The following is a 20,155-nucleotide window of genomic DNA, read 5'->3' as shown; positions in this document are numbered from 1 at the left end:
GTATGGATGAAGAGAACAGGTTTCTAGGTGAGGGGGTCCATGCAACGTAGATGCCCGTACTCACCAAAGTTACACAGGAGCTTCACACAGGAGCTTTCTACACAGCAGCCTTCACACTGAAGCTTCACACATGATGACTGTCACCCTGGGGCTTCTCTCACCGAAACTTCTCACACCAGGCCTACTCAAACCGAGGCCTGCTAACACTGAGGCCTACTTGACACTGAGGCCTTCTCACACTGAGGGCTCTCTCACACTGAAGCCTTTTGCCCACAGAGGTGAACTAACACTGAGGCCTTCTTCATATTGAGGCCTACTAACACACTGAGGCCCTTCTCCCACAGACCTTGCACAGACTGAGGCACACTAAGGTACAGGCACACCTGCCTATATTGAACTACAGCTTTTGCTGAGTCATTGTATCCATTTAACCCACTGAGGCCTTCTCACACTGAGGGCTCTCTCAGACTGAGGCCTTTTTCCCACTGAGGTGAACTAACACTGAGGCCTTCTTCATACTGAGGACCTTCTCCCACAGAGACCTCTGACAGACTGAGGCCCACTAAGCTACAGGCACACTGAAGCTTCACACATGTGCCTGTAGCTTAGTGGGCCTCAGTCTGTCTGAGGTCTCTGTGGGAGCTTAGTGGGCCTCAGTCTGTTTATATTGAACTGCAGCTTTTGCTGAGTCATTGTATCCATTTAATCCTTTTAGTCATTGTATCCATTTAACCCACTGAGTATCAATTTTGCTGAGTCATTGTATCCATTTAACCCACTGAGTCTTTCTCACACTGAGGGCTCTTTGAGACTGAGGCCTTTCTCTCACTGAGGCCTTCTCACACTGAGGGCTCTCTCAGACTGAGGCCAATTTCCCACTGGGGTGAACTACCACTGAAGCCTTTTTCATACTGAGGCCTACCAACACACTGAGGCCCTTCTCCTACAGAGACCTCTGACAGACTGAGGCCCACTAAGCTACAGGCACACCTGTTTATATTGAACTGAAGCTTTTGCTGAGTCATTGTATCCATTTAACCCTTTCAGTCATTGTATCGATTTAACCCACTGAATATCAATTTTGCTGAGTCATTGTATCCATTTAACCCAGTGAGGCTTTCTCACACTGAGGGCTCTCTCAGACTGAGGCCTTCTCACACTGAGGTCTCTCTCAGACCGAGGCTTTTTCCCCACTGAGGTGAAGTAACACCGAGGCCTTCTTCATACTGAGGCCTACTAACACACTGAGGCCCTTCTCCTACAGAGACCTCTGACAGACTGAGGCCCACTAAGCTACAGGCACACCTGTTTATATTGAACTGAAGCTTTTGCTGAGTCATTGTATCCATTTAACCCTTTCAGTGCTTGACTCACATTTTTGTAATTAAAAATACCTAGTTAATTTTAATATATCTGACAAAGGCAAAGCAGGGTGGTCTGCACATTGCAAACTAGCCATTGTGCAAGAATAATAATTGTGGAAGATCTGCTTCCTGTATCAGAGTATGCAAATTTTGTTAGTGGTGTTGGGCAATGACATGTTGAGATGGCTAATAGATTAGAATAGTCAGCGATGTTCACTTGTTTCCTTTCAGTTCCTGGTTTGCCCTTTGTCTTTCAGGTGATCCTTTCTGCCTTCGTTAACCACAAAAGGTTGAAATTGTGAAAAATGGTGTCAGTCTTCGCAAAGCATACGGCATGAACGCAAAACAGGAAGCTTGGTTTAACTACATGTTCTGTTTGTTCTGTTTGTTTTTGTTATTGTTTGGAGCATATGGGCTTTTAAGTGCCCTGTGCCAATCGGTAGATACCTAGTGCTGGCACTGGAGCCCATGACGCATAACTTACTAGGCTTGGATGAGTTTCACGCAGGCCGCTCTTGTACAGTAAACCCCAGACTTGTCTCATATGGAACTTTGTGTTATAGAGTCTTCTTTACAGCACTTATGTACAATAAAAGCAACTAAAACCACACTGATATCTGGATGTGAGAGAAAATGGGTATATTGTGTAAGCGAAAGCACTACACTGTTTTGAGCAAGACTTTATCTTGTGGGTAGCATTGACAACACTTGAGAGCCAGCATCGGTACAATACTAAATACAGCACCTGAAGTTATTAATTAATTAATTATTTAATTACAGTATTTATATACTGTCTTTCTCACCCCTGGGGGGACTCAACGTTAGATTGTGTTTCAGATTTCTTATTGCTCCGAAAGTGTACCATTTGGGAGGTATAACTGCTTTTGTAGCTGCACCAGAGGGTATAATAATTATAATAATAATTATTATTATTAGAAACACAACAAGATGAGTCCACAGCAGACACTCTGCTGGCATTTGAATTGGATCTCATGTCGGACACTTCCCAAGTGTCTAGGATTGTGTGATGTTTATTATTATTATTATTATTATTATTATTCTTTGAAACACAACAAGATGAGTCCACAGCAGACAAGGTCACTCTGCTGGCTGTTGAATTGGATCACACGTCGGACCCTTCCCAAGTGTCTAGAACTGTGTTATGTTTATTATTATTATTATTATTATTATTATTATTATTACTAGAAACACCACAAGATGAGTCCACTGCAGACAAGATCACTCTGCTGGATGTTGAATTGGATGACACGTCGGACACTTCCCAAGTGTCTAGGACTGTGTAATGTTTATTATTATTATTATTATTATTATTAGAAACACAACAAGATGAGTCCACTGCAGACAAGGTAACTCTGCTGGTTGTTGAACTGGATCACACGTTGGACACTTCCCAAGTGTCTAGGACTGTGTAATGTTTATTATTATTATTATTATTATTATTATTATTATTAGAAACACAAGAAGATGAGTCCACAGCAGACAAGGTAACTCTGCTGGTTGTTGAACTGGATCACACGTAGGCGAGGCGAGGCGAGGCACAACGCTGGCTCTTCGGCTTAGAAATGGAGATGAGCACCACACCCCAGGAAGAACTTCCTGACCGTGAGAGCTGTTCAGCAGTGGAACTCTCTGCCCCAGAGTGTGATGGAGACTCCTTCTTTGGAAGCTTTTAAACAGAGGCTGGATGGCCATCTGTCAGGGGTGCTTTGAATGCAATATTCCTGCTTCTTGGCAGGGGGTTGGACTGGATAGTCCATGAGGTCTCCTCCAACTCTGTGATTCTATGAGTGCATTTGAACATGAGGAAGAACTTCCTGACTGTGAGAGCTGTTCAGCAGTGGAACTCACTGTCCCGGAGTGTGGTGAAGGCTCCTTCTTTGGAAGCTTTTAAACAGAGGCTGGATGGCCATCTGTCGGGGGTGCTTTGAATGCAATTTTCCTGCTTCTTTGCAGGGGGTTGGATTGGATGACCCATGAGGTCTCTTCCAACTCTGTGATTCTATGAGTGCATTTAGTTGGTACAGATCCGCAGTTGCATGTTTTCAGGGCTGGAATGCTTCAATGAAACCAAAGAGTAATAGGACTGACTACAGCTGAGCTCAAGGAGAAAGTGCCGCGCATGCTCAGTTGGCACAACGAGGGGCCGCTTCCTCTCCCGGAACCAAAGTTCGCGGTCGCAGCAACAGGAGCAGCGGGAAGGTTTTCCGAGACGCACCCAAGATGGCGGCGGCCAGCAAGCAAGCTCCCTCGAAATGAAGACATGGAGAGGTATCCTTCGCCCGCCTTTCCCAATGGGCTTGATGCCACTGTTGTGATTCTCTTTTGTCTATTTGCCCAGAACTGTGTTTGTAAGCTTGGGTTTGTATTTGGAGGGGGGTGGAACAAGTATCAACGAGGAAGAAGGTGATCATAACCACACTAGGCCAGAAAAGGTGGGAAAGGAATCTGTTCCTGGCTCGAAAGTGTTATTTCCTGTTTAAGTGTGCCCTCCTTACTTTGGAAGTTGTTGTTCTACTCCAGAATCTTTGTTTTTGTGGCTGCCACAACGTATGTTGCATTGCAGTGTTTCTCAGCCTTCCTCATTCCGCGACCCCTTAATCCAGTTCCTCATGTTGTGCTTATTTGTCGTGTCAGAGCAACCAGTCCATTATATATTACATTTCTAACAGAACAAAGCAAACAGACAGAAAAATACACATCTTGTGAGTTTGGTAGTTGGTTAAATGTCCTTTGCCAGTATCTGGCCACTTGGAGTGCCTCTGGTGTTGCTGCAAGAAGGTCCTCCATTGTGCATGTGGCAGGGCTCAGGGTGCATTGCAACAGGTGGTCAGTGGTTTGCTCTTCTCCACACTCGCATGCCGAGGATTCCACTTTGTAGCCCCATTTCTGAAGGTTAGCTCTACATCTCGTGGTGCCAGAGCGCAGTCTGTTCAGCGCCTTCCAAGTCGCCCAGTCTTCTGTGTGCCCAGGAGGGAGTCTCTCATTGGGTATCAGCCATTGGTTGAGGTGCTGGGTTTGAGCCTGCCACTTTTGGACTCTCGCTTGCTGAGGTGTTCCAGCGAGTGTCTCTGTAGATCTTAGAAAACTATGTCTAGATTTAAGTCGTTGGCGTGCTGGCTGATACCCAAACAAGGGATGAGCTGGAGATGTCTCTGCCTTGGTCCCTTTCACTATTGGCTGCTACTTCCCGGCGGATGTCAGGTGGTGCAATACTGGCTAAGCAGTGTAATTTCTCCAGTGGTGTAGGGCGCAGGCACCCCGTGATAATGCGGCATGTCTCATTAAGAGCCACATCCACTGTTTTAGCATGGCAAGATGTGTTCCACACTGGGCATTCATACTCAGCAGCAGAGTAGCACAGCGCAAGGGCAGATGTCTTCACTGTATCTGGTTGTGGTCCCCAGGTTGCCAGTCAGCTTTCGTATGATATTGTTTCTAGCACCCACTTTTTGCTTGATGTTCAGGCAGTGCTTCTTGTAGGTAAGAACACGGTCCAGAGTGACTCCCGGGTATTTGGGTGCACTGCAATGCTCCAGTGAGATTCCTTCCCAGGTGATCTTCAGAGCTTGGGATGCTTCTCATGTTGTGCTGACCCTCGACCATAACATTATTTTCGTTGCTACTTCAGAACTGTCATTTTGCACCTGTTATGAATTGTAATGTAAATATCTGCTATGCAGGATGTATTTTCATTCAATGGACCAATTTGGCACAAATACCCGATATGCACAAATTTGAATGACCAAGTAAGAAAGGGTGCTATACAAAGAATTTTGGATATAGAAGCACAAAAAGATATAGCCACCCTCAGTAAGACTGCTAACCTAAAATGGCTGAGTCAATATAAACGTACCTTTCAAATTGCTAATTACCTAAAAATGCAAATACCAAAACATCTCAGGGAGGTAATCACCCGAGCCAGATTTGATCAGCTCGAGACAATGGTTAGATACGGGAGATTTAACAGCATCCCTTATAATGAACGGAGTTGTATCTGCGGGGCACCTGAAATTGAGGATATAGCACACATATTGTTTGATTGCAAATTGTATCAAAAGGTGAGAGACTTCCACCTTGGTCCATATATCAAACGGACAATGTATTGGGATTCTCACATCAGAACAACATATTTTATGTGTGGCCAAGACCCAAAAATAACGTATAAAACAGCTCTGAACTTAAGCAAAACAATACGTCTGAGAACCACATATGTAGGGCTGATCGGGGTAAATTGTAGGGGTGATAATGAAATATGATGTATATACTCAGCTTGATCAGTTTATCAGTTTTATCATGTCTTATCATATGTATTTACTGTATTATTATAAGTGTCTTATTTTAACTTTCTACGTGGAGTGTGATCAGGTCTTGTCAGGCCTTGTTGTTCTGTTTCTTATTGTGATATGGCCTAAGGGCTAATCAATAAAATTACTACTACTAAAAAAATTGAATACTGGTGGGGTGGAGGAGTGGGGGTTGAGTTTGTCATTTGGGAATTGTCGTTGTTGGATTTATAGTTTCAGGACAAACACAAAACAATCTATGTGTAATATCAAAGGGTAATATCAAAAGAGCATACAGTATGCAATTTACGGCTCGGAAACGGCTCGGAAATTCCAGATGGTCCAACAGGCGGCAGCCAGGTTGTTAACTGGGGCTCCTTACAGGGAACGGTCAACCCTCCTGTTCAAGGAGCTCCATTGGCTGCCATTCGTTTTCCAGACCCAATTCAAGGTGCAGGTTCTTACCTACAAAGCCCTGAACGGTTTGGGACCCGCCTACCTTCGTGACCACATCTCTATATATGAACCCACACGATCTCTTTGATCATCTGGAGAGGCCTTGCTCACACTCCCACCTGCATCGCAAGTGAGAGGGCCTTTTCGGTGGTGGCCCCTTGACTCTGGAACTCACTTCCTAAGGACATCAGGCATGCCCCAACTTTGGCAGTCTTTAAGAGGAACTTGAAGACATGGTTGTTCTAATGTGCCTCCCCAGAATAATGATCCCATAGCACTTTGTCCTCTAAAGCACTTTATATATTTAAGTCTGCTCGTATGTTCCCACAAACTGCCCTATCACTTTTTCGTCCATGTCCAGCATTATTTTTAATCTTTTAATTTAATTACATTTGGCCTACCCATAGTTTTTAAAATGTGTTGTCCTATTGATATTGTGTGTGTTATTGGTTTACTGTTTTGTTATTTTGAATTGCTTGTATTGTTATTGCTTGTATTGTTGTATTTTGGGCTCGGCCTCATGTAAGCCACACTGAGTCCCTTGGGGAGATGGTAGCGGGGTATAAATAAAGTGTTATTATATTATTATTATTATTTACCAAAATCCCCAATACATAGCTCAATTCAGTGGCACAAAGCAAAATCAAAAGGAGCAGCTGCTCTCAAACGTAACAGTTCTAAGTCTGAATAAGGGTTCCACTGTATATAGGCTTCAGGGATATAGTCAATGAGAAAAATTATATAAACAAAGTAAGCACTGAGTCATGAGGCTGTATGTAGACTGAAGACAATAATGAAGATGGAGCACCACTCTCAAAAAAAAAATCTTCATGGATAAAATCCAAATCAAGTCCAGTGAAAATGGAGCACTGCTTCTCAAAAAAAGTCTCCAAAGGAAAAGTCCAAATAGCATTCAATAGGGGTGCCCGGGTATTTTTGTAGCCTGTTTCGGGGAAAGAAATCCCCTTCCTCAGGAGTTGATATAATCAGCAACTCTAGACTCTTATCTATAACAAAACATAGCATAACAAAGAGTAACAAGTATTTTCCAGCAAAATTACAGAAGTAAAGATAATCCATACATCAAACATATACTCACATAATGCCAGATAGCTTTTACAAAAAGTGACTCTGCTTGTAGTAAATTCACACTGCAAGTAATTCTGAAGGTTCATCCACAGGTTTATAATGAGTAATTAGAAACTTAAAGGAAACAGCTACAAGCAGAGTCACTTTTTGATAAAGCTATCTGGCATTATCTCTGGACTGGATTTGGATTTTATCCATGAAGATTTTTTGGAGAGTGGTGCTCCATCTTCATTATTGTCTTCAGTCTACATATAGCCTCCTGACTCAATTGAGCTATGTACTGGGGATATGGGTAAATTGCATACTATATGCCCTTTTGATATTACACTATTAAATGCAAGTTTGCTCTTTTTCTTGTCCAAGAATAATATTTCTGCCTCTAGTGTCCTCTCATGGATCTTTTTCAGCAATGCATTTTCCATGCTTCTTTTGCAATGTTTTGCGTAGCAGTTAAAATTATTCGTCCTTTCCTTTGCTCTTTGTTAGGAAGGCTGGAAGATTCATTCAGGCCCGGGAAAACAAGAGGCTGCAAAGTGAAGGGTTTCTTTTATTATTTGCAGTGTTCTGGATATCAAAATAACACGAGATAAAAAGTTACAACCAGGCAAAGGCAATGAGCCAAGACTGGCCGGTAAGCCCTTACAGATCTTTTGAGGAAATCTGCCAGGAAAACACCTGGAGGCTCCCATCCCAAAAGGAAGGGAGCCACTTGCTTAATAAATCAAGAGGGCAGTTTGAAACTCGCACCGAGGGAGTTCTAAAATGCATTGTCGGCACAGCTAAATAAATAGCGGCTTGTCTTAAATAGTCTCTTAATAAACTGCAAACTACAGGGTGAGGCAGCATAACTTCCTTTTTCAAAACTTAATAAAACTATTCGTATGAATCAGAATTTTTATATATATATAACTAGCGGTCCCCTGCCACGCGTTGCTGTGGCCCAGTCTGGTGATCTAATGAGAAAGTGCTGCTTTCTAATGTATGTCATTTCTTTCTGCTTGTGGATAAACAATATTTTTTGCTGTTTCTTTGCCAGTGTTGATGTCCGGTTTGCCTACTCTGGAACATGCAACATATCACTGTCCTTCCTTAGGGGTCCCTTTCAAATATTTGATACTGCATCTGTCATATACATATATGTCTCTGTGTGAATGGCTGGATGGCTCTTTGTCAGGAGGGCTTCGATAATGTTTTCTTGCCCTGGTGAAGGGAGTTGGACTGGATGGTCTTAAGGCAGCATTTCTCAACCTGGGAAGACCCGGGGGGGGGGTCGCCAGGGGGGTGTCAGAAGGGTCACCAAAGACCACCAGAAAACACTGTTGCTCATGGGGGTTCTGTGTGGGAAGTTTGCCCCAATTCTGTCGTTGGTGGTATCCAATTCTTAGAGATCTTCAATGACAATATCTTTGAATGCCTTAGCTCCAACCTCAGTCTTCTTGATCTGCTCCAAACATTCACAAACTGTTTTCTTTTTTATTTGCTCATGTTCCTGCAGAATGCGTTCCATTTGTCTCTCTTTTGCCTCCTGACACAATGTCTCCTCTTCTGGTTTCCAAAATTTCTGGAGCTCAGCTTCACGCTGTTCCAGCTCTCGCTTTTCACGTTGGATGTTGATATTAATCTTAGAAAAAAGATTACAGTCTTTTTAAAATATATATATTTTTATTTGGTATTTTCAAAAGTTACAGGGAAAGTGGGGGAATAACTGCAAGAAGATAGGACAGTAGGAAGAGATAGTGACTAATAAGAGGGAAAATCTATCTATCTATTTATGTATATATTTACATATATATATATATATTAAAAACACACACACACAAAAAGAAGAAAAACACAAAACATATATATATATTTAAAAAAGTGAAAAAAAGTGAAAATATCATTGCCTGTTTCCATGATTCTGGAATGTTTTGGGTTTCTCTCACTTGGTTTATATATTTTTTTTAAATAAGGTGCCAATTCATTTTGAAACACTTTGTAATACATGGTTGAAAGTCCGTCAGGGCCTGGTTCTTTATTTGGTTTTAGAGATTTTATTGCTTCTTTTATTTCTTGTTCTGTAATTTCTTTGTTTAGTTCTCTCTGTGTATCCGACATTTTCCTGATTTTTTGTTTGCCAAGATATTGTGTTATTTCTTCTTCCTTCATCTCTTCCTTCTTGTATAAAGACATAAAAATTTCTAAATTGGTTTTCTATTTCTTTGTTCTGTATTAAAGTTTGATCTCCTTCTTTTAATCTTGTTATGTAGGTTGCTTCTTTCTTCTTCCTTAATCTTTTAGCCAACCATCTTCCAGGCTTGTTTGCATTTGCAAAATAATCCTGGTTCATGAATTTCAGTTGTTTAGCTCTTTCTTCCATTTCTAAAAATTCTCTTTGTTTGTGCAGTGTCTTTAACCTTTCCTGTGTATCTTTACTTTTTGGTTTCTTTTTGAGATTCGATTCTTCCTTGTCAATTTCTTGTCTAATTTCGTCTAATTTCTGTGTCATTTTTTTCTTCCTTGCTTTTTGTTGAATAAAATAGCCTCTCATGACCACCTTACTTGTCTCCCATACTGTGAATATGTGAGTTTCTGGTATGTCATCCAATTGAAAATATTCTTTCAGGTTTTCTCTGTTTTTCTCTATGTCTTCCTCTTTTTTCAATAAGTTCTCATCTAATCTCCATCTCCAATTTTTCTTCCTCTCATTTATGCTCAATTCTAGGGGGCAATGATCTGAGTCTTCTCTTGGTAATATTTTAATCTCCTTGACCGATATCATTAGGAATTTTGAAATCCAAATCATGTCAGTTCTAGACTACTTTTTGTGTCTATCAAAAAAAAGTATAATCCCTTGTCTTTTCGTTCTTTGTCCTCCATGCAGCACACATATCAAATTCTTCTATCCATTTTATTATTGATTTTGGGAGGTTCCCGGACATTGACTTTTTGCCTTTCTTTTGTCTATTTTTTTTGCTTCTGTCCATATCACCGTCTATGACTCCGTTGAAATCGCCGAGTATTATCATTTGATTGAATTCTTCTTGCTCAATTTGTTTTTTTAGTTTTGTTGCAAAGTTTGTTTTGGTATCGTTGGGGGCATATATATTACAGATCAGTACTTTCTTCCCTTGGTTTAGTATCTTCACCCCTACATATCTACCTTCTTCGTCTTTGAAAGCAAGTTCTGATGGAATTTGTCTATTTATATATATGTGGCCACTCCTTTTTTCTTCTCCAGCACCGATGCATAATATAATTTCCTCAACTTCTTGCTTTCTAGGTATGCTCCATGGCTTTGTTTAATATGTGTAATACCAATATATGGTATTTTCTTTTTTTTAGTTTATTAAATATTTTATTTCTCTTATTTGGGGAGTTCAGACAGTTTATGTTGTACGAGTATATTTTTAGTTCTCCTTGCATGTTGCTTCTTGTATCCCTTCTTCTCCCTCTCCTTCTCCTTCTTCTCCTTCCTCTCCTTCCTCTCCTCCTTCTTCTTCCTTTTCCTCTTCTTCTCTTTCTTTGTCAACTAATTTTGTTTCATCTTCTTTTTTTGTGGATTCTGAGACCAGACTCTTAGTTTTCTTCTATAATCTTCTCTATCTTCTTCGTCTCTCGTTGTTGTGTCCAAGTGTTGCCCCTTGTTTTTGTTATTGGTTCTTTTTTCTTTTTCTCTTCCTCTTTCCCTGTCTCGTTTGATTTCATTGAAGAGCTCTCTTGCTCTCTTCGTTCGTAATCCAATATCTTTGGTCCTTATATGTTCTTTTTCCCATCTGAAGCAATTTTTTTGTTTTCTTAGTTCTTTTGTGAGAAACTTGTATTTCCTTCTTCTTCTTAGCACTGCGCCTGGGAACTCTTGTAAGTATTATAACTTTCTCCCCCTTGTAATAAATCTGTCTTTTCCCATTTACTCTTAGAATTTCGTCTCTTACTGTATTTTTTGCCAGGTGCACTATCACGTCCCTTGCGGTTTTGTTTCTCTTGGCATAATTCGTGTTTATCCTATACATTCTCTCTGTTTGCATTAGCACTTCTTGTTCTGTCCATTCTAGCAGTTCTGTCAAAATTTCTGTTATTTTTTCCTGTATATCTTCTCCTCTTTCTTCCAGAACGTTTCTTAATCTCAACTTGCATTCTAGACTTTTTGCTTCTAGTATTTCTTGCTTTAATTCCAATTTCTCGCTTTTTGAGTTTAACGTTTCAACTTTCCTCTGGAGCAACTCCTGTTCCTTTTTCATGCTCATTTTTTCTGATCTTAGTTCCTTCACTTGTTGTTGTATCGTCGCGAGTTCTGTTTTTACAGCTCACACCTCTTCTTTTAGTTCCTTTCTTAAGTCTAGCATTTGTTCCTGTGCTATCTTTTGGTAGGCGTCTTGTTTTTCTTCCATTTTATCTTGCTTTTCTTGTAGCTTATCTTGTTTATCCTGTATTGTCTGAAGTTCATTCATCATGCTCTTTAGCATCTCTCTTATACTTGCCTCTTCCGATGCTGAGAGTCTTCTCGCTGCTGTTCCTTTAGTCTCTTTACCTTCTTTTTCTCTTTAGTCTCGGGGGCCGCCTTTTTCTTCTTCTTCTTCTTCTTCTTTGGTTCTCTCTTTCTCTCTTCTTCTTCTTCTTTTTTTAAATTTGATTATTTATTTTTAATTTATTTTGTTTATTTCAAAAAAAATTTTTCCTGTTATTTCCAGAATTTCTTCACAACACTATTTTCCTGAAAATAATTTTTTGTTGGGTTTCCTTGTTTACTTCCGCCCTTCTATCCTCTCTCGCTTCAAATCCCGTTCTCGTTCTCGTCTGAAATCTCGCCTTTTCTCGCGATTTTGCTCTCCTCTCCTGCTCGTCCTCACTTCCTCTTTTCTCCGCGTGGGCTGGAGAGCTGCCAGTCGTGTCCTTCGCCTCGCCGGGTAACCCAAACAATCCTAGCTTTTCCAAGGTCAGGCTTTTTGTTTTTTCCCCTCCTTTCTCTCCCCTTCTTTCTCTTCTCTTTTCTTCTTTCTTTCTTTCTTTTGTTTTATTTATTTTATTATTTTATTTATTTCTCTTCTCTTTCCTTCGCGTTTCCTTCGTGTTTGCGTTAGTAGTCTGTTTGAGTTTATTTATATTTATTTTATTTACTGATTTTGTTATATTTATTCCTTTGCTCTATGCTCTATGTTCTCTCGTTAAGGTGAGGGGGGGTCTTTCCTTCTCTTCTCTCTCACCTCCATCAAGTCTTCTCTTCTTCTCCCCTTCTCTTCTTGCCCTCCTATCCCCTTATTTCCAATTTTCTTTTTCTTTTTTCCTTTCTCTGCTTCTCCACTTCTAACTTCTCAGACTCCTCTTCCAATCTTCCTATCTATACTTGTTTCACCTTCCGAATTCTTTTTTTATATATATTTATTTTGTTCAGGACCCCCCCCCCTCGGGGGGGTTCTTTTCTTTCTTTCTTTCTTGTTTCTTTCTTTCCCCTCCGTTTTTTTCTCCTTTCTCCTTTCAAACTTTTTTGGAGCTCAGCTTCACGCTATTCCAACTCTTCCTTTTCACGTTGGATGTTGATATTAATCTTAGAAAAAAGATTACAGTCTTACAGTCTTGAAGCCTAGTTATAAATAAAATACTGTCTTCTTGCATCCTTATGTTCAAGGGCCTTTTCACATTCTAGCTGCATGCTTATGATCCGTTCTTCTTTTTGCTGCACCCAGAGATCCGTATCTTTGACTCTTTGCACTCTTAATCAGTGAGATTTCTTCTAAGTGTTTTGCTCTTTCAAAATAATCAATCCTCTTCTCTTTTTCTAGCTGTTGAACCCGTTTTGCCATAATAAAGTCAAGATCCAATTCTTAGAGATCTTCAATGTCAATATCTTGGAATGCCTTAGCTCCAACCTCAGTCTTCTTGATCTGCTCCAAACATTCACAAACCATTTTGTTTTTGATTTGCTCATGTTCCTGCAGAATGCGTCCCTTTTGTCTCTCTTTTGCCTCCTGACGCAATGTCTCCTCTTCTGTTTTCCAAAACCTTTTTGGAGTTCAGCTTCATGCTGTTCCAACTCTTCCTTTTCACGTTGGATGTTGATATTAATCTTAGAAAAAAGATTACAGTCTTACAGTCTTGAAGCCTAGATATAAATAAACCACTGTCTTCTTGCATCCTTATGTTCAAGGGCCTTAACACATTCTAGCTGCATGCTTATGATCCGTTCTTCTTTTTGCTGCACCCAGAGATCCATATCTTTGACTCTTTGCACTCTTAATCAGTGACATTTCTTCTAAGTGTTTTGCTCTTTCAAAATCATCAATCCTCTTCTCTTTTTCTAGCTGTTTAACCTGTTTTGCCATAATGAAGTCAAGATCCAATTCGTAGAGGTCTTCAGTGTCAATATCTTTGAATGCCTAAGCTCCAAGCTCAGTCTTCTTGATCTGCTCCAAACGTTCCCAAACTGTATTGTTTTTGATTTGCTCATGTTCCTGCAGAATGCGTTCCTTTTGTCTCTCTTTTGCCTCCTGACGCAATGTCTCCTCTTCTGTTTTCCAAAACTTTTTTGGAGCTCAGCGTCACACTGTTCCAACTCTTCCTTTTCACGTTGGATGTTGATAGTAATCCTAGAAAAAAGATTACAGTCTTACAGTCTTGAAGCCTAGTTATAAATAAATCACTGTCTTCTTGCCTCCTTATGTTCAAGGGCCTTTTCACATTCTAGCTGCATGGTTGTGAACCGTTGTTGTTTTTTGCTGCTCCCAGAGATCCATATCTTTGACTCTTTTCAGTCTTAATCAGTGGGATTTCTTCTAAGTGTTTGCTCTTTCAAAATAATCAATCCTCTTCTCTTTTTCTAGCTGTTTCTAATATCCCTCCTCTTCCTCTTCCTCCTCTTCTTCGTACCATTCTTCCTCGTCCCATTCTACTTCCTCTTGCTCTTCCTTTTCCCATATTTCTGATTGTGATTCCTTTTCCTCCTCCTCTTCTTCTGCCTCCCCATGTTCTTCCTCAATTTCCTCCTCCTCTACTTCTTCTGCTTCCTGCTCTTCCTCCTCCTCTACCTCTTCTGCTACTTGTTCATCCACCTCCTCCTCTCCCAGGTCTTGTATCTTCTCTTCTATATATTCTAGTTCTTCTATTTCTTCTTCTTCTTTCTTCTCAGGTGTTACGAATGAAAAAAGGCTGTCTTTTACTTTCTGAAATAGCCTCTCCGGCTTTTGCGGTGGTTCCTTCTTAGGGGCTGTGGATAAGGAAGAGCAAGGTTCTACCTTATTTGCCCAATAATGGGTGCTCTTTTGCGGCATTGCTGGCCAAGGTGCCACTTTGTTTTTTCCTGGATGACGTCTAAGTTGTATTATTGTTGAGTATGGCACTATTTTGGTCTTTTTTGCCCAGAAGAGAGGCATGGCTGTAAAATAAAACCACAAGAACAGTGAGAAAGGGTTATATACTATATGAACAAAAACAAAGAACTATACAATTTCTGAAATCTCCTCCATCAAAATGCCCCCCTTTCCCCCAATCCCGCCACCTCGCTCTTCCCACCCGTGAACCCACAGCCAGGACTCCTGACATATGGAACTTCATACAGTTCCTCATGTTGTGCTGACCCCCAACCATAACATTATTCTCGCTGCAACTTCATAACTGTCATTTTGCTCCTGTTATGAATCGTCATGTAAATATCTGATATGCAGGATGTCTTTTCATTAGCTGGACCAAATTCGGCACAAATACCCGATACGCCCAAATTTGAATACTGGTGGGGTTGGGGGAGGGGATAAATCATTTGGGAGTTGTAGTTGCTGGGATTCTTAGTTCACCTACCATCAAAGTGCATTTTGGCCATTAATTCAGGCACGTTTGTCTAATGGACATCGTTTTTGGACTTCATTCCATTAGTTAAATTCCATTGAATTCTACACTTAAAATCTGGGCATCCACTGGGGTTACTACATTCGTTTGGGTCCAAGAGTAGTTTTTCAGTCTTTTAACCATAGGGGGGCAGCAGTCTTTCTCAATGCATCAGGAAAAGGTGAGGAAATTGATTTTTCTCAATTCTCCATTTCTGGTTTTTGGTTTTCTTTCGTTTTGTTTTTGGCCAGATTTTGAATTAAGTAGCATTTGTTGCTCCCAGTTGAACTGCTGCAATGCAGTGATCCAAGTATCCAGATCTTCACAAGCTGTAGATGGGGCCCCAACTTATCAGAGGCAAGTGGGAATAATGCAATTGGTGGTCTTGATTAGCATTGAATAGCCTTGCAGCTACAGAGCCTGACTGCCATTAATAATAATAATAATAATAATAATAATAAATATTTATTTGTTTATTACAGTCAATGACCAGCATCAAAAATGTACAAATATTTGGGTATTAAGAAACAATGTCAAAAGCAAACTGTAAACCCAGTATTAAGATAGTTAAAATGGTATTAAACATTTAGATGCTAAAATGACAATGGTAAAAATTGAAATAACTATTAAAACCTTCTAAGACTGTGACAGCATCTTGCACCGACAAGCTATTGCTGCTGCACAGAAGCTAGCAACTTTAGCAGTAATTTTGGGCAAGAGATCAAGGCCAGAGATCGTGACCCGAAGTTTTGTAGAAGTTAATATCCCGAGTCCTCCCTTCGGGCGACCTCCCCTTGCACTGGGCTCTGCTTTAAGGAGGTGTGATTCGAACCCAGTTAGTTCTAAATGGCCACAGTTCCAAGTCTCTTGTAGGAAGATTGTTGTGAATGACTTTTCAATGACTTTAAAGCATAGGTTCTTTTTATTGCAATTTCCAGTGTGAGAGGGTATATCAGAAAACATTTAGACAAAGAATGACATTGGACATACAGACATACAGATTCTATGCAACTAGATCGGATTTGCAATTACATTGGTGACCGCATTTCTGTGTAGGAACCCACACAATCCCTTTGATCATCTGGAGAGGCCCTGCTCGCGCTCCCACCTCCATTGCAGGTGCGACTGGTGGGGACGAGGGAGAGGGCCTTCTCGGTAGTGGCCCCTCAACTCTGGAACTCACTGCCCAAGGACATCAGGCACGCCCCAACTTTGGCAGTCTTTAGGAGGAGCCTGAAAATGTGGTTGTTCCAGTGTTCCTTCCCAGAATAAGGAAATACTCTCAGCAATAGGTCCTCTAAATGCACTTGATCTCTGGTTTAGGACAGTTTGCTCACCCCATCTCTTGCTGAAAATTCTATCCCAGTATATTTATTTATTATTTATTTCAAAGTTTTATATACCGAGCTTCTCACCTCATAAGAGGGACTCAGCCCGGTTTCCAACCATAAAAACACATACAATCGGTAAAATATCAAAATGCACATTACAATAAAACATTAAGAAAGCACATATATTTAAAACTACAGTGGTCAGTCGTCATACTAAAATCGAATATATACCGTCTTCCATCCAGATCATTGTCTCATTCTTCGAAAGCCTGTCTCCATAACCACGACTTCACCTGTTTCCTGAATGTCAGGATTGTTGTGTATTACCTTGTTCATGCCCAGGATTATTTTGAATTTTGAATTATCACATTTGGCCCAGCCATAGGTTTTTAAATGCTTGTTGTTACTGTTACTGTTTATTGTTTATTTTTTGTTATGAGATTTATTTTGATTGTTTTGTATTGATGTCTTGTTATAGCTTTTATTATTGTTGTTCTATGGGCTCGGCCTCATGTAAGCCGCACCGAGTCCCTTGGGGTATAAATGGTAGTGGGGTATAAATAAAGTGTTATTATTATTATTATTGGTTAACAAACAAACCAAGGGGAATTACATTTTGACTCAATTACATTTTCACCACATGTACACGCATTCTTCCTCTGGCATTCAAATATTACCATATCCAATGTATTGTCGAAGGCTTTCATGGCTGGAATCACTAGGTTCTTGTAGGTTTTTTAGGGCTATAGGGCCATGTTCTAGAGGCATTTCTCCTGACGTTTTGCCTGCATCTATGGCAAGCATCCTCAGAGGTAGTGAGGTCTGTTGGAATTAGGACAATGGGTTTATATATCTGTGGAATGACTGGGGTGGGGCAAAGAGCTCTTCTCTGCTGGAGCTAGGTGTGAATGTTTCAGCTGACCACCTTCATTAGCATTTGAAGGCCTGCCTGAGCCTGGGAAAATCTCCTGCTGAGAGGTGTTAAGCTGTGCCTGGTTGTTTCCTCTCTGCTGTTTTGCTATTGTAATTTTAGAGTTTTTTAATACTGGTAGCCAGATTTTGTTCATTTTCATGGTCTCCTTCTTTTCTAAATGAACAAAATCTGGCTTCCAGTATTAAAAAACTCTAAAATTACAATAGCAAAACAGCAGAGAGGAAACAACCAGGCACAATTTCAACAGAAAGGAGGAGACCATGAAAATGAACAAACTCCTTCCCATGGAGTTGCTAGCTTCTGTGCAGCAGCAATAGCTTGTAGGCGCAAGATGCTGTCACAGTCTTAGAAGGTTTTAATATTTATTTCAATTTTTACCATTGTCATAATTCTGGGTTTACAGTTTGCTTTTGACATTGTTTCTCAATACCCAAATATTTGTACATTTGGGTATTTTTATACATTTTTGATGCTGGCCATTGACTGTAATAAATAAATACATATCTATTATTATTATTATTATTATTATTATTATTATTATTAATGGCAGTCAGGCTCTGTAGCTGCAAGGCTATTCAATGCTAATCAAGGCCACCAACTGCATTATTCCCACTTGCCTCTGATAAGGGGGGAGGCATCTGCAGCTTGTGAAGATCTGGATACTTGCATCATTGCATCGTGGCAGTTCAACTGGGAGCAACAAATGCTGCTTCATTCAAAATCTGGCCTAATTATACAAGAACCTAATTACCATATCCCTTTCTCCCTCCTTGGAGAAGCACCTGTTAGGCCAGACCTTGCTTTCCTGCAGCCTGCCAAGGCATAGTTCCAGAACGCCCACACTTCTTTCCCTAAGCACAACGCCAAGGACCAGGCTTCCACATGCCTCCAGGTGACTCAAGGACCAGATTTCTGTTTTCCATACAGCAGAACCTGACTCCCTGCACAAAATCTAAGCCTCCAAGGCACACTTCTTCCTCTTCCCTTGAGAAAGAAGCCCCAAAGTGACCAGACTGCTCTCGTGAGAATCTGCTACTATCCATAGGTACACTATCTCTCTCCTTCCCATGGAGCAGAGCATAGCGGGTGGAACAGACTCCTCAGGACTGCCACACTTTGAGCATTAGGAGACTGAGTCTTTGATAGGAATATTCTGCTGATGGTGCCCAAAGTCGTAAATCAGGGGTCCTCAAACTTTTAAACAGAGGGCCAGGTCACAGTCCCTCAAACTGTTGGAAGGCCGGATTATAATTGGGGAAAAAACATGAATGAACTCCTATGCACACTGCAACATATGTTATTTGTAGTGAGAAAAAAAACCATTTTAAAACAATACAATAATTAAAATGAAGAACAATTTTAACAAATATGAACTTCTTAGTATTTCAGTGTGAAGTGTGGACCTGCTTATGGCTGATGAGATAGGGTTGTTGTTGTTGTTTGTTGTGTGCTTTCAGGTCATTTCAGACTTAGGCTGACCCTGAATGAGGGCAAGGTAAAGGACCTTGGAGGGTCGTATCCAGACTCCGGACCTTAGTTTGAGGACCCCTGTTGTAAATTGCAGGTCTTTTACTGGTGTTTCCAAAATTATTAGCTCCATACATTCTTCCATTCTTACATTCTTAACATAAGGAATGCTGCCAACGTTTCTGTTATCACTGTCCCAGTTCTTATCACAGCTTACTTTTAATTAAAAGTCCAGCAAGCAGGCCTGGGTCTTTTACTGGTGTTTCCAAAATTATTAGCTCCATACATCCTTCCATTCTTCCATTCATTCCCACACATCATATTAAATCCATATTGATCAAATCTGCACATTCAATTTTTATGACAAGATTATGTCATATCTCCCAGTCAAATCACCAAAAGAGTGGTCAGCCATCTTATTGCGCCAGCCAGCAATGTTCCAAGACAGCAGTGATAGCTGACAGCTCTGATGGGATGATGTGAGTCAACTGGAGGCACGTGGAAGTCTCCCAGCTTTGGAAGTGTTCCATTTTGTAAGAAGTGTACTTAGATAGTGGGAATAGGGACTCGATTAGAGTTGATTAGACACCTGGCTCGAAAGCAGTGCGTGTGAAAAAGATCTTGGAGTCCTCGTGGACAACAAGTTAAACATGAGCCAACAATGTGATGTGGCAGGGAAAAAATCCAATGGGATTTTGACCTGCATCAATAGGAGCATAGTGTCTAGATCTAGGGAATTAATGCTCCCCCTCTATTCCGCCTTGGTTAGACCACACCTGGAATATTGTGTCCAATTCTGGGCACCACAACTGAAGAGAGATATTGACAAGCTGGAATATGTCCAGAGGAGAGTGACTAAAATGATCAAGGGTCTGGAGAACAAGCCCTATGAGGAGTGGCTTAAGGAGCTGGGGATGTTTAGCCTGAAGAAGAGAAGGCTGAGAGGAGGCATGATAGCCATGTATAAATATGTGAGAGGAAGCCACAGGGAGGAGGGAGCAAGCTTGTTTTCTGCTCCCCTGGAGACTAGGACACGGAACAATGGCTTCAAACTACAAGAAAGGAGATTCCATCTGAACATGAGGAAGAACTTCCTGACTGTGAGAGCCGTTCAGCAGTGGAACTCTCCACCCTGGAGTGTGGTGGAGGCTCCTTCTTTGGAAGCTTTTAAACAGAGGCAGGATGGCCATCTGTCAGGGGTGCTTTAAATGCAATATTCCTGCTTCTTGGTAGGGGGTTGGGCTGGATGGCCCATGAGGTCTCTTCCAACTCTATGATTCTATGATTCTCCCAGGACCATGGTTGACCACTGTATTTTTAAAAGTGGTACATATTCCTTGATGATACCTGATTTCTTTGGGCCTCTCTCTATCATCTGCTAGGCATTCAATAGTATCCAGAGACGTATTCAGTCTG

The 20,155-nt window shown here is 40.9% G+C and overlaps 1 protein-coding gene across 3 annotated transcripts in view; it reads left to right on the top strand.

The window, feature by feature from the left end:
* Positions 1 to 3,549: 3,549 nt before the first annotated feature.
* INTS14 (integrator complex subunit 14) overlaps positions 3,550 to 20,155 on the top strand; it is a 41,142-nt gene continuing 24,536 nt past the window's right edge. For 2 of the 3 annotated variants that reach the window (XM_060755607.2, XM_060755605.2), the window contains exon 1: positions 3,550 to 3,653. The gene's annotated coding sequence lies outside the window, so the exon portion shown is untranslated. Of the gene's footprint in view, positions 3,654 to 7,718; positions 7,845 to 20,155 lie in introns of those variants that run through there. The other variant, XM_067471313.1, reaches the window with a different exon arrangement.

Source organism: Anolis sagrei, chromosome 9 (assembly GCF_037176765.1).
Source record: "Anolis sagrei isolate rAnoSag1 chromosome 9, rAnoSag1.mat, whole genome shotgun sequence".
NCBI lineage: Eukaryota > Metazoa > Chordata > Lepidosauria > Squamata > Dactyloidae > Anolis > Anolis sagrei.
This window is presented reverse-complemented; position numbering and strand designations above follow the sequence as displayed.